Source organism: Falco punctatus, assembly GCF_963210335.1.
Source record: "Falco punctatus genome assembly, chromosome: 5".
NCBI classification, from domain to species: Eukaryota; Metazoa; Chordata; class Aves; order Falconiformes; family Falconidae; genus Falco; species Falco punctatus.
The window spans coordinates 19,595,983-19,609,914 of NC_137584.1; the positions used below are offsets into that span (position 1 = coordinate 19,595,983).

Consider the following 13,932-nt stretch of genomic DNA (forward strand, 5'->3'; position numbering starts at 1 on the left):
CTTGGTTTCTCTATTTGTGTTTTGGCATTTAGGATGCATTATCTTACAGGGTAACTAAAAGCACGAGAGCAAACTTGTCCAAAGTATGTGGTCGGTAAATAATTTTCTAATGTGTTCGATGCGTTGGAGAATTATTTTATTTCCTCGATGAAATGGTTGACTCATATGAAACACAAAGTGTCAGGCATTTAGAAAGCACAATGGCAGTCTAATAAATTCCCTTACCAGGTGTAGAGATTCTACAGATGCAGGCTGGTAAGTGTAATTGTCACTTCTCCAAGAACAAATGAATCATGCTACTTACGCTGAACTCAGTGCTGCAAATTAAGAGTTGGTCTCAGCCTCCCATTGCATCTGTGTATTTTGCACGCCCTTATTAAAGCAATATTAGATGTAGAGGTTGTGCTTCATTAATGATGCTTTGTTGATGACCAAGGGCATACTGAGCAGGTAGAAATATAAAAAGCTTCCCTGAACTTGTATTTATGTTAAAGTTGTCTGGATTTAACTGACCTCCATGTCAAAGCTTTGTACTAAACATCCGCCTGCCAAGTGAGATGCTTTGGGCGATGACTACACACGCTGAGTTGCACTAGCATTTACAGGAGACAAAACTTGGTTCTGCAGAGCTATGGCAAACGTGGAATAAATGTGTTTTCCTGCGTTTTCAAATCCTGCCCTGCTCTTTGATCCCTACCCTTTGAGACACTGGGTCAGCACTTTGAACAAAGTGACTGTTCCTTCTCTATCGCTTGGAAGCGCTCCTGTCCCTCTGTGACCTTCAGAAAACTGTTTCTTCTTGTCGGCTGGCTTTGCTGTAACTGGAGGGTAATTGCTTTCTTCCTATGTGCAAGTTCAGGCTCTCTGCTCTGAAATGTAGCCTTGATTTCAGAAAGGATGTAGTCTTAATTTCAAGTAACATTCCAGCTTTTGAGGTATATGCGTGCTGATGGACATTTCTGTTGGTGTCATGGTTCTTAAAGATGTTACCTAACAAGTATTAAATATGCAGAATAATGTGGTTTAGCTTATTAGACCAAATACACGTCGAAGTATCTTACAGTTTTAGGCCATATGTTTAGATAATTAATTCATTAAGCATGCAGGTTTGCATTTTTGCCTGTTTAGGGTTTTTTTAGGTTTTTTTTTATTTCCCCCCTCCCCTTACTTTACGCTGTTACAAACTTGCTGGGGAGCGTTTTGGATTAAGGCAGTGTTTCTGCTGTGCCCTTGTTGGGTAAGGAACACCCAGCAAGTGCTAGTTATGGGAAAATGTCTTCTTCCCTTAGGTGACATGTGCTTGTGGGTTTGGAGCAGACTGCAGTTTAGTGGAGGTGCTCCTCTCCCTCTGCTGGGTTAAACCCATGGCATCTTATTCAGATAGAGGTCTTCTGAAGATCAAATCAGATCTTGAAGCAGTAAGAAATGAGCAAAAGAAAACTACTTGTACATTTGACACTACTTTATTGTCAGCATAGGGGTTCCAAACAAAAGGGTCTAGTTCTTGAGCTGGTCCTGTGTCCTCAAGTTTGGTTTTACTCAAAATGATGAAGACTTGGGAAACTAAAGACCTTTATACTTTAATCTTTGTAGACTTCCCCTTAGATGTGCTATTCTTATGACATAATTTAATCAGAAAGCATCTGTTAACCTTTTCATGAAGGATTGTTTCCTGCTCCTGGGTGGATTTTATAAAATACTGATGTTTTGAATCATCTCCTAGCCAAGCAGTAGGAAAACCTTTGACTTAACAATAATTAAACCTTTAGCCAGTTAGGAGGCTGACATTCTCCAATGTTTAACATCACCCTGCCCTTCAGGAAAAGAAACTCAAGAAACCTTTTTGTGTGCTGAAGTTCAAATGGTGTGCTAGTTTGGGTGCATAGCATGTGTGCTTACCAGAAAGCATCAACATGTTCAGTTCATTCATGTAGCTGCTCACATGTTTTCGAGCCAGACCTCATGTGGCAGCTGCAGGACAATGTTGGTAGAGGCACAGGAATCTGGATTTGGCTTTGAAGGGCGCAATGATATTAGTTGTGCTTGCACTTTTATGTATGTGCATATGTGGATTGGAGGGCAGCAGATGCTTATGGTGAACACCTGAGTCTGCTTGGGTGGTTCATTTCTCTTCTGTGATGCTGGCATGGAGAGGTGGCTCTTAGCTGGTCACAGACCTCATGAACTGGTGCAAGCTCGTAGCTGTTTGCTCTGTATTAGGGTTATGCGTTTATCCCTTGCATCATGTATTTGTCAGTTCACTCGTGTACAGTGGCCTTTTGGTGTGTTGTTAAGCTTTACATTAGTCTTGTGAACTTGACTTACTGCGTGACATGAAGCCTCATTAGTGGGGAAGATACCTGCACTCATAACACCGTTCACAATTTTTTTATTAACATATGTGATACAGTGACAGAAAATGGGTTGCTAGTCCAGCAGACCTAGTTACTTATGGATTTTTCTCTGCCTCCTTAACAAGCCTAAGCAGAAAAACCTCTTGCAAAAGATTGGAGTCGGCTTTTTCATATTTTATTGAAATCTGTCTTGCATGCCACTCAGAAGGCACGGCTTACACCACGGTTGCCTCCACAGCCTCTCATTTGCTACAGCTACAGAAGAGGTGGCTGGACTTCCCTGTCCACCAGAGTCAACCACGGGCTGGGAAATTTTGGGTGGGTGTCCCCATCACCTTCTGCAAGAGGTTAAAATGCAGTGTAAGGGCTAGAGGAAAACAGAAGTGTGAGAGAACACCAGCAATATATAGGGTGAATATATAGGGTGGCAGAAGACCCATTACATGTAGATGTAGAGAGATGGCACTAAGCAAGTCAGTAAGGGGTGCTGCATTTAGCAGGCCTTTTCTGTTCAGTTAAAGATGAGGAGGAAAAATAATAATGATACAGGCAGTCACAGAAGGGCCACTGTGTTTCAGTGTAGATCATTGCCCTGCTAATGCGTGAGCTGCTGCTGCCGCCTCTAGTTTCTTAAGGTAAAAATTGTGCACGGGTGTAAGCCATTTTTAGAGTCAATGATGGTGCCAGACCACTTGTGAGAGTTTAATGATTGTAGCTCTGTCCTCTGGTTTTGCAGCCTTCATCAGGTTCCCGAGTAATTCTCCAGAGGCCATACTCAGTCCTCCACTTTTACTTGACAGGTTCCCGGAACCTCTAACTTCCCTGCCCTTACTTCTGCCCTTTCAAAGCCATTGTCATCTCCCTTTGAAGCACGCAAAAGCAGGCTGTACGCCTTGCCGTGTCTTGCAGAACAAAAATAACATCCTCTGGTACTACTTTATATTGATTTCTTGCTCTATCACCACTGCTAAGTGGTTGCATTAAGGTACAGGAAGGGACCGCTAATGTTGTTTTCAAAGTTTTTTCTCTCATTTTTTGAAGTCCGTGTAGTTAACTCATTCCTTTTAAATTCAGTGCAGTCGTTTAGATAAGATAGTCACATCTAAACTCTAGCTGAGCAATTGCAGAGCTATCATGAATTTCCAGTTTTACAGACTGAATACTTCTTGGTTTCACAAAACACATCAAGCTCAAATGATACAGCAGCATGGGTATTGGTTGCATATAGCACAGTTCGGTTTTCTAAGTGTTTGTGGGGATTGACTTTGAGTCTTAAAACATACATTTAGGAAGCTGATAAAACACAGATTTGAGTCCTGAAGGATGCACTTGGCGAGAACACGGGGGCGTTTCTGGTTTTTAACCACCGTTCACAGTGCATGAGAAGTGACTGTCTTGGAGTAAGTGCTTTACATCCTTTAGTGCTGTGTTGCCTCCGAAGGAGAGATGTATGCCCTTGGGAGAAGATGACAGTCTTTGAACCTACAGTGACAGGGACGTGAGTTGCTGGTAGCACATATGAAGGAGCTTAGCAATGAAGTTAAGGGGTTTTCCACGCCTCCCCCTCTTTGTTTTTCCTTACTGCTCCATTTCTCGCTTTCATATTTCTATCTGTTTTTCAGGCTTTGCCTTTTAAAAGCTTATTCACCCAACGCCCTGGGAGGTGGTTTTTTTTTTTTCAGAACAGAGGAGCAGGACTGGGGTTTGGGCTGAACCAGTGAAGGAGCCCTAGTCAGCCACTGGCAGTTCTGACACATCCCTCCTCACAGCAGCATCACTCTGCTGAGACCTCTACCAAATTCCCTCCTAAGCTGTTGGTTGTTATTAATCTGAGAGCAGAATGTTAGTTGAACCTGTGGTTTGGGTGTTTGTTGGTGTGGGTTTTTTTTTTTCTTCCTCTATTCTTCCACCATGTATCAGTTCGTGCATGAGGCTATGGAACTGAAGCCTGGTCCAGAGGATCAGGTCTATTTAAATGAAGAGTCCATTTGGTGATGTTTGTTTTAGAGATGACACATCTGTGTGGAGGATTTGTGTTCCAGGGAGATGAAAACATTGTAAAAAAACTTCCAACCACCAGAATTGTCTTTTGATATTTGAAAAATTGGATCATGAAAGAGCTCTTTGCACAAAAGCATGTTTTGCTTTTAGCATGCAGTAAAAATAGAGCTGCCGTGGTGGTAAGATTCTGGAAGGGGAAACTTTCAGAGAGCTGCCAACATGAATGAGCAATTTCATTGCCTGAAGCATCGTTCTGTATCCTACACAGTCGGTACAAAACATATATGAAATAGGTACACTTGGAATGTAAAGGTTTGGGGTTACCTGCTGAGCAACTTTTTAATATGTTGCCATCCATATAGTAGATGTGCACTGTTTTGCTATAGAAGCTAAAGAGCTTGTCTTTTGCCCGGAGTTTAAAGTTGCTTTATTAGTATGGCTGATGAAATGCAACTTAATTCTTTCCTATCTTTCACTCTTAACAAAATGAGTGCTTATAAAATGCACTGCAAGTTAAGTTTTCACTTTCCTGCAAACAGTATAGTAAATATAATAATAATTTTAATTATTTTTGACTTCAAGTAAAAAAAAAATGTTTGGTATCATCAGAAAATCAAAGTTCCTATTGAAATTTAATCTTAGGCTACTGTACTCAAGGTGTGTCTCAGGTCACTAGTAAGGTTGTTGATTATTGTTTCCTACAGGATAACATGTTTTAAGGATGCAAAAATAAAAGGGGATACTTCCCCTCTGTCTTCAAGGTCCTCAGCTGCAGGCTGATCAGTGTGTAGTAAGCATTTTTGGTCATATGCACTGCCTGTTTAGCTTTTTATTTCTGTCTTTTTCTGTGTATTTCTTTTCATTAGCTCTGTTTCTGTTGGAAAACTTTTGCTGTGTTTAGATTGAATAAAACATTAAAATTGCATTTTTTTGGAAGAAATGTGATGTTGGTCTTCATCTGCTGGGTTTCTCAGTGGTTAACGTTCTGCCCCTTCCCCTTGAGTCCTGCCCTATCACATCTGACCTGCCCTGAGATTATCCCTAGTCCTGCAGTTTTCAAGACAGGAACGTAGTAATGCATCTGAAAAATCTGTCTCCTTCATAGTTTGAACATTTCAGGGTGGATTTTTTGTTGTTGTTTGCTTTTTACAGTGCAATGATCTGTCAGTCCATGCTGTTACGATTATATTTAAGAAATCTCTGTGTTAGCTCTGCATGACATTAACATATCCTGTGTGACCTTTTTTTATTTCACATTTTCTTTTTTCTGCAATTCTAGCACTTTTCACTAGAACCATTCCCACATGCAAAATGATGTGCGTGCAATGCATTTTGATTTGGCCTTTTCTTAATAGCATTATAGAATTCTGCTTTAAAAATTCTACATCTTTTTGTCTATCTGTTTTATTTGCCTTTCTTTTTGCTATGATCTTGGTTTCTTGCCGAGTGCAATGCAATGGCTTTGCTCAGCTTCAGGCAGGTAAGACCTCTTTGTCACCCAGGTGCCTGCTTTGTGCTGGTGCTTCTTCTGCAGTAAATCAGGTGTCAGGATGGACCTGGCTGAAAGCTGATCTTCTTGCTTGGTTGTTTCCTTGGGGCTACCTCAATTTTCCCTTGCTTCCTCCACCCAGGCAGTGGTGGAGGGTAGGGAAGGAATGAAAGCACCCCTTGCAGCACTGTCAGATCTGTTCTTGGTTGCTCTTGGTCACCCCACACACTCTGGGCATGGTTTTACAGCTATGGACGTGGCTGAATGGAGAAGTTAGAACAAGGGTGAGGTGATGTGATGCCTGTCAGCCTGAGGGTTACTGGTGGGCATGAGCTGGCACCATAACAGGCATGAGCGGGGAAAATGCCTGGGTGGAGGGAGCTTCTTATCTTTATAAACTGCTGAAGACTTTGTTTGAGAGAGACGCCGCGCAAGCGGCAAGGCAGAGGAGGCATATCTGGTACCCTCCGACTGCTGCCCTGCAGAGGACAGGATAGCTGCAGGGCTGGGGGGGAAACCTGCCACCTGCTGCTTGTGTGGGTGTTGGTTTGTCGCTGTATTTAAAGCAGAGATATTATAGGAAATTACAGTATTGGCCCTGTCTTTGCTCTGGTGCTTTTGGAAATACAAAGCGAATGTGGTAAAACCTTCTGCACCTTGGTGCTGGTGCTGGGGGTTCAGCCTAGACATGTTTTTCATTGGAACATATTTTAATGGCAGTGGGGTTTCCACTGCACCAGGAATTTGTTGCCTCTTATTGTAAGAAAAGAGTGGCTAAGTTTTAGAGGAAATTGACTTATTTTGCTGGAATACCCTTCCTGACTTCTGCAGCTACCCAAATTATTTATATTATGAGCTTGTATAAAACAGCTTGGCAGTTGCCAGATGTGTGGGCAGTGTAGGGTTTTTCTTTCCTCCAATAGTCTATTTAAAGTTCATAGGAAGAGCGAGTGATAAGATCACACCAAGCTTTACTGTTACAGTATTGCCTTTTAATTGGTTGGTTGGTTGGTCTTTCTCCCCTTAAAACAAAGAATAAACTACAAGGAACTGCAGTCCTGCCTCCTGGAGCAGGGTCTTCTGATGAAGTAACATTTAGGAACATGCTGCCAGCATCAAACCAAGGAAATGTACAGGTAGAAATGCTTTCTGTTCTGACTACCCCAGGAGTCAGTCCCCTGTTCCAGGGGCCCTTGTTACAGCGATTATTTGGTACCTTGATACTTGCTGATTCGCGGGAAGGGTTGGTTTAGCGTGAGTCTGCTGCAGGGAAGACTCCTCGGGACACACCAGGCTTTTCAGCCCTGAGCTTCTGTAGCAGAAATGCCATCAGCTAGCTGCGTGTTTTGGCAATACTTCCTTGACAGATGTGCTAAGTGTTGTACAGGAAAGGAAAGGAGGGGGAATGATCTGAGTGATGCACCTGTAATGATGATCCTGTCTCAGCATCTTCTGCTCCTATACCAGAAAATACAGTCTGCACTCTCAACATTCCTTGTCAGACCTGGGCAAGAAGAAAACAAGGTCACAATCTTGCCTTGCATAGCGTTAACTTCTTTATCCTTTGGAAAGGAGATTAGATCTTCAAAGGCTGTTGCTTTTCTGAATGATGAGCCTATTATTTTCATACTGTTTTGAAGGCAGGGGTTTAACAGGGTGTCTAATGGCAGCGTTTTGTCCTGAGCAGCATGGATCCATGGCATAACAGTTGTACCTGGAGTAAATTTTTTTTTCTTCTTTTCTCTTAATTATCAGAATGGTGGGGAAAAGAACATTTTTAGCACCTTCTACTTAATGCTAGCTGTTTATTCGTACTTGCTTGACTCTCTGTTAGTACTGTTCACTACGTGTGGTGGTACTGTCTGGCATGATGTTTAGCATCTTAAAATGAAGTCACCAAGTATTGGTGCAGCTGCAGCCGTACAGGATTAACTCGTGTCTCACAGGGGTGCAGCAGGAAAATACAGAAGTTTTAAGACTGACTTCTCGTAGCATGGCTGGCCATATGAAGAAATAGCAGCAAGGCAAGCTGTGGTATGCATCTATGTCAGTATGCGTCCTTTCTTCCTTTAAGTGTAGAAATTCACTTTTATTGAGGAATGTAGCTGACTCACTTACATATATTTTTTGTGCATTAGGGCCCACAAGGGAATTTCACTTTTCCCATAGCACTCCAGGTACTACCCCACGCTCATTGGAAATAAAAGTATACACACAGATAAATACTTAAAATACTGTAACTTGCCTAAGGGTGATTTGTGTGCTTTTCAGTGTGATCTGGTTTCCCAAACACAAAGGGTCCTCCAAAAAGTGTCGTTTACCTACTGGAACACAGGAGTTGTAGCTACGCATCTTAGCGGGATATCTTACTTTGGGTTTTGTGTGCACTATTATCCCTCTACTAGTCAGATTTGCATGGTGTAGCACTACCTTTGTGACCATCACCCTCAGGTTTCATGATCTTCCTCTAATTTTGCAGCTTTTTATTGGATCGCTGTATCTAGCCAGCATGTGAACCGCAGATAGCCTTTTTATAGCTAACTGCTGTTCACTGGACAGCTGCACACAGCCATTTCTTGCTTTGTACGGTGTTTCACATGTGCAGGGGAATTGCAGGTGCTTTTATGGGTCTGATAGCAAGCTTTCATGTGTCAAGCTAGCAAATGCAAAGAAGATAACCAAGAATTATAGATCTACCCTACGCTTTTGGTTGTTCTTGAGATGTCCCCGGGGTTCAGCCTTGACGCAAGAGGAGGGGGCAGGCTGGTGGCGGGTGACCTGTCAATGCTCAGACTTGGTGCCGCTGCTGCAGGATGTTGAAGGAAATGGGGGCTCACGCGGAAGGACGGCCCCGCTTGTAACTTCTTTTCGTATTTGTTGCTTTTTAAAGTTTAATATGCAATTTTGAGATGTGGGCATTTTAAAAAAATAAATAAATTGAAGCTTACGGTCTTGAGGCTACATGGTACTCTTTGAACTCTGCTGCTAGTAGTGGTCATGCAAGACTGGATTTCTGCATCCTTTGGACCTGTTGGTCTCATCAGCTCTCTTAGAAAATGCAGCCTTTTGATCAAGAAGGCTCATTAAAATAGGCTTTGGGGACGGTACCTTTGTTTTTCTCTTGTGGAAGTAAAAAGTTGGTTTGACTGAGGTGCACAGAGATTAGAGGAGCCCCTTTACTAAAGGGGAGAAGAGGATTTTTTCAGACCATCTTTCAGGTGGCACTTGAATAAGAGAAAGGAGACTTGAAATGAAAGCTGAAGTCCTTACAGCCCTCTGGACTTAGGTTTGGACTCCTTCATCCTCCCAGTGCGCTCTCTTTAGCTGCCTAGGCTTCCTCTGGCTAATTAGCCGTTGTAAGCTACAGCTAGCCACATTTTCCCAATTGCAATATCAGCACAGCTTTTGAAAGAAGAGAGGGAGCTCCAGATTAAAACAGTAGCTGTTAATAAACACTCACATACTGTTTCGGGAGGAGGGCTTTGGACCAAAGCAAGTGCTGTGCTTTGGCTTTCCTTCCAGAAACGTCAACTGTAGCTCTTGTGCCACATACATATTCTCTCTGTTTCCATTTAACCTGGTTTCCTACAGATCCTCTCTTCTGTTTCTTTCCTATAAAAAAGAAGAAAAGAAAGAAGAAGGGGGGGGGGGGGGGGGGAGCAAACAAAAAAACCCAGTTCTTTAACCTCCAGCTGGGAATTGTCTGTGCAGTGTCCTTGCACATTGCATAGTTGCATGCTATTACAAACACAGCAGTTGAATAAACCTGCGTGCTTTGCTTTTTCTTCCTCCCTGTTTTATTTCTGTAAATAGTTTAGCAATCTGCACTTTATTACTCTAACAGCACCATGCAATAAGCTGGCAGCAGTGAGGAAGTTTCCAATATCTTGATGCTGGGGTATGGGTGTAGCAGCTGGGTACAGGGTACCCCCTCAAACGTTTTCTTCCAGGAAAATGGATGCTGTTGCAAAAAGCATTTTGCCATAGTGCTGAGGGATGCTAGATCTGCTGCTGCTGAGGGGGGCTTCGCAGCATGAGAGATCCTTACTTGTAGTGGGATGCATCCTTCTGGGGTGGAGAGGAAGTGGCGTAGCATCTTTTTAAGATTCTTAGTACTTCCATGGGTGCATTTGTGTGTTTGCTTCCAGCTTGCTCTTCCTGCTTGACCGTCACACCTGGTGTTTTCCCTCTGGCTGAAGTTACCCTGTGGTGCAGCAAGAGCTGTTGACTTTGAGGGGATGAAATGCATGTCAATGTCCTAGGCCTTGGATGTGCAGGTCCTAATTTGAGCTCGTTTAGATCTGCTGAAAACATGAATAAAACTGCAAAGACCACAACGCCTATGGTTTGTCTTTACTCACCTATCTGAAGATCATTAGATTCTGGTTTAATGAGGTATTGGGTGTTGAGCACAATTAGTTATTCCATTTTGCAGTGTTCTTTCGTGTATTTGTTTCTGATCTGTAAAGTACTTTAATTACTACAACTGTGTTTATGCATGAAAGTAATCATTACTGAAGGATTTGAGAGAGTGGACTGATAGAAAAAGTAACAGCATGAAATGGCCCCCCTAGTTAACTGGCTAAAGTCTTCCTTTACCCCCAGCATTTTTGAACGTTTTGAAATACCATTAAGGTTAAACTGTTGGAGACTAGCTTCTCTCCTTTGTTCTGCATTTTTTACACTTCCTTGAGCTTTATACAAATCATTTATTTCTAAACTTCCTTACGCTGATGCTGCCGGTGAGTGTGAAAGCTCAGCATTGTGGGTCCTGCTGAGTCAGCAGCAGGCTGGAGGACTTGCCACTGATGCAAGGGGGGCCAAAAATCTGCACTGCTTTGCAAGAGATGCAGTTGCAAAATAAAGTTTAAAAATAGTTACTTTTATTTTTGTCAAAACTAAAGTGCAAAATCTACAGCACTCGTGCTTTACCTGGTTTCCTATGAAATAAATGTACTTGCACTTTCAGATCAATATGGACTGTGATTTATTCTAAGCTCCTTCTTATTGCTAATATTAAGCGTGCTTGGGGTCTAGGAGGATAGTCAGAAAGGACAAAAAAAGGGAATCTGGGGTTAGCAGCAAGTTGAAAGGCAAAGGGAATACATGCAAGGGACAGTTAAGGCTTTAGGAATAGAAAGGAGAAACTGGGCAGCTTTGGAAAATGGACAGAAAATGGTTGGTTGGCAGCTTTGGTTATCAGTGCGTCTTCCAGTTCTCAAGCCACTGAGCGTTTTCAATTCCAGTACGTTTACAAAAGCAAACAGCAGCGTGATTGTTGTGTTTTTGGAGGAGGGAAAAGAGGAGTCACCTCTGCAGTGGCAGGGACTGGGAAATATCACTTTAACAAGAAAACACAAATCAAATTTCCAAAATCAAGTGCCTAAAATTAAGCTTCAAAGTCCTAATTTAAGAACGGAGAAAGTGGATGTTTTCCAAGGAAGCTGAGCACCCAGGCCTGATGGTGCATTGCTCTCAGAAGCCAGCACAATTATTTAGATGCCTATTTTGGGGATTTGTTTGGAACTTAAGTGCAGGTACTTAAATGTAAAAACTGGGATCTGTTGTTTCATGGAGTACTTGAGCAGCAGAGTGAGAGCTGGAAGATCCTGCTGAAAGGGAACAAGTTACCAAAGCTTTGAGCTTTCAGCCCAAAATGTTTTGTTGCTGCTGTTTGGTTTGTTTGGAAAAGGTGGCATGGGACGGGGGGCAAACCTTTGTATTTTCACGCTTTATTTTTGCACATGGAAACTGAAGTTACTCCAAGAAGAAACTCAAGAAACAACATTAAAATGCGACCAAGAATTCTTAAATCGCTTTTTGGCATAAACTCCCCAGAATGTGTTTTCTGTGGAAAGCATACAAGAGAACTTCCTTTGAAGGACAGGAGCTGGTAAAGTACTTCAGTATTTACTAGCCCTTTCCTCAGAGAGTAGCGATGTGCGTTAGAAGAGCAGGTTATCACTGCTGGTAGCCTATGTGAAAAACTTACATAAATAAACCTTAATATATATATATATGTATACTGCAAGAAAAGCACGCTTCTGTGTAGCCTTTGGTCTGTATTTTCAGTTGTCACACCGAGGAGCACCAGGGCCATCCATGCTTGGACTGAGCAGCAGGGCAGAGCTCACATCTTCTGACCAAACACATGGGTGGCTGCTGGAGCATAGTGCATGTCCCAGCTCGTGGTGCATGTCCCAGCTCGTGGTGCCAGAGGTGGACTGAGATTGCAAAATGTTCTGTGGATGTCCAAAAAAACCCCGATCCTGTTTATCTAAATCCAGAGGACTTTTGAAAAAGTAATATTTTAACGATGGGGCTCGATGTTGTTGGGGCAAGGTGCAACGCTTGGTTTTCATTATGCTTGTTTTGCAGAGTTGGAAGTTCAGTAATCTTGTTTTGTTTAAAACGTCAGATATGCATTTTTCTAGATTAAATATTTGGACTTGAAGAAGTAAAGCATCCTTCAGGTTGTAAGCCTGAGTACTTCCAGACCCTGATCCAGCTTGTCCTAGTGTTCAGGGGCCTTACTGCATTGCTAAAATTTGGTATCAGAGGGGGTGTTTTCTTTCCTGTCCATTGTAGAAGGGCAGGTTAGGGAAAAAGAACTAGGTTATATAGAGGTACCTGTTTTAAAAAGCAATGTGTGGCATAATGGAGGGGGTGTTGTCTTTTTTTTCTTTTTTTCTTCCGACCATAGGTACTGAATAAGGCTATGGATGTCATCTCTCTGGACTTCTATAAGGCCTTTGACATGGTCCCCCACAACATCCTTCTCTCTAAACTGCAGAGATACAGATTTGGTGGGTGGAATATTTGATGGATGAGGAATACAGGGGTTTGTGCTGGGACTAGTACTATTTAATATCTTCATATATGACATAGTGGGATTGAGCGCACCTGACTGACTTGTGTTGGTTGACTTGTGTGGTTGACATAGCTGAGGGACAGGATGCCATCCAGAAGGACCTGGACAAGCTTGAGGAGTGGGTCCATGTGAACCTCATGAGGTTCAACAAGGTCATGTGCAAGGTCCTGCACCTGGATCGGGGCAACTTGCGGTATCAATACAGGCTGGGGGATGAAGGGATTGAGAGCAGCCTGGCAGAGGAGGACTTGGGGGTACTGGTGGATGAAAAGCTGGACATGAGGCAGCAGTGTGGACTCACAGCCCAGAAAGCTGACCATATCCTGGGCTACATCAAGAGAAACACGGCCATCAAGTTGAGGGAGGTGATGCTGTACCTCTGCTCTGCTCTGGTGACACCCCACCTGGAGTACTGTATCCAGCTCTGAGGTCCCCAGCACAGGGAAGACATGGACCTGTTCAACAGGTCCAGAGGAGGGCAACAAAAATGATCAGAGGGATGGAGCACATCTCCTGTGAGGACAGGCTGAGAGAGCTGGGGTTGTTCAGCCTGGAGAAGAGAAGGCTCCAGGGAGACCTTATTGCAGCTTTCCAGTACTTACAGGGGGACCTGTAAGAAAGACGGAGGCAGGCTTTTTAGCAGGCCACAAAGTGACAGGACAAGGCATAATGGTTTTAAGCTAAAAGTTGATGGATTTAGGCTAGATATAAGGAAGAAGTGTTTTACAGTGAGGGTAGTGAAACACTGGCACAGGCTGCCCAGAGCGGTGGTAGATGCCCCATCCCTGGAAACATTCCAGGTCAGGTTGGACAGGGCTCTGAGCAACCTGATCTAGTTGAAGATGTCCCTGCTCATTGCAGGTGGTTGGACTAGATGACCTTTAAAAGTCCCTTCCAGCCCAAACTGTTCTATGGTTCTATGATACTGTGAATAGCGTGCCTTGCTGTGGTATGGTCTAGGTAAAGGAGCGTTGCTAGAGATCCGCTCATCTATGTGGTGAGCCACAGAATTTGCTTACTTTCAGTATTAGGAAACATGCTCATTACAGCATTTCAAATGGCCACTGGTTTAATTTTTCTCGAGTCGATGTTCCTCTGAATTGGGAAACTATTCTAATTAAAAAAGAACCCTTGTAGTTGCTGCCGTTGAAGCAGTGTTTAATGTTGTGTGGCTGTTGGCAGGAGACTCGATGCATTTTCACATGACCCCCCCCCCC

General features: G+C 43.1%; 1 protein-coding gene across 3 annotated transcripts in view; it reads left to right on the forward strand.

Annotated features, from left to right (window-relative positions):
• ELOVL5 (ELOVL fatty acid elongase 5) overlaps nt 1-13,932 on the forward strand; it is a 38,734-nt gene that overhangs the window by 5,153 nt on the left and 19,649 nt on the right. The window lies entirely within an intron of this gene.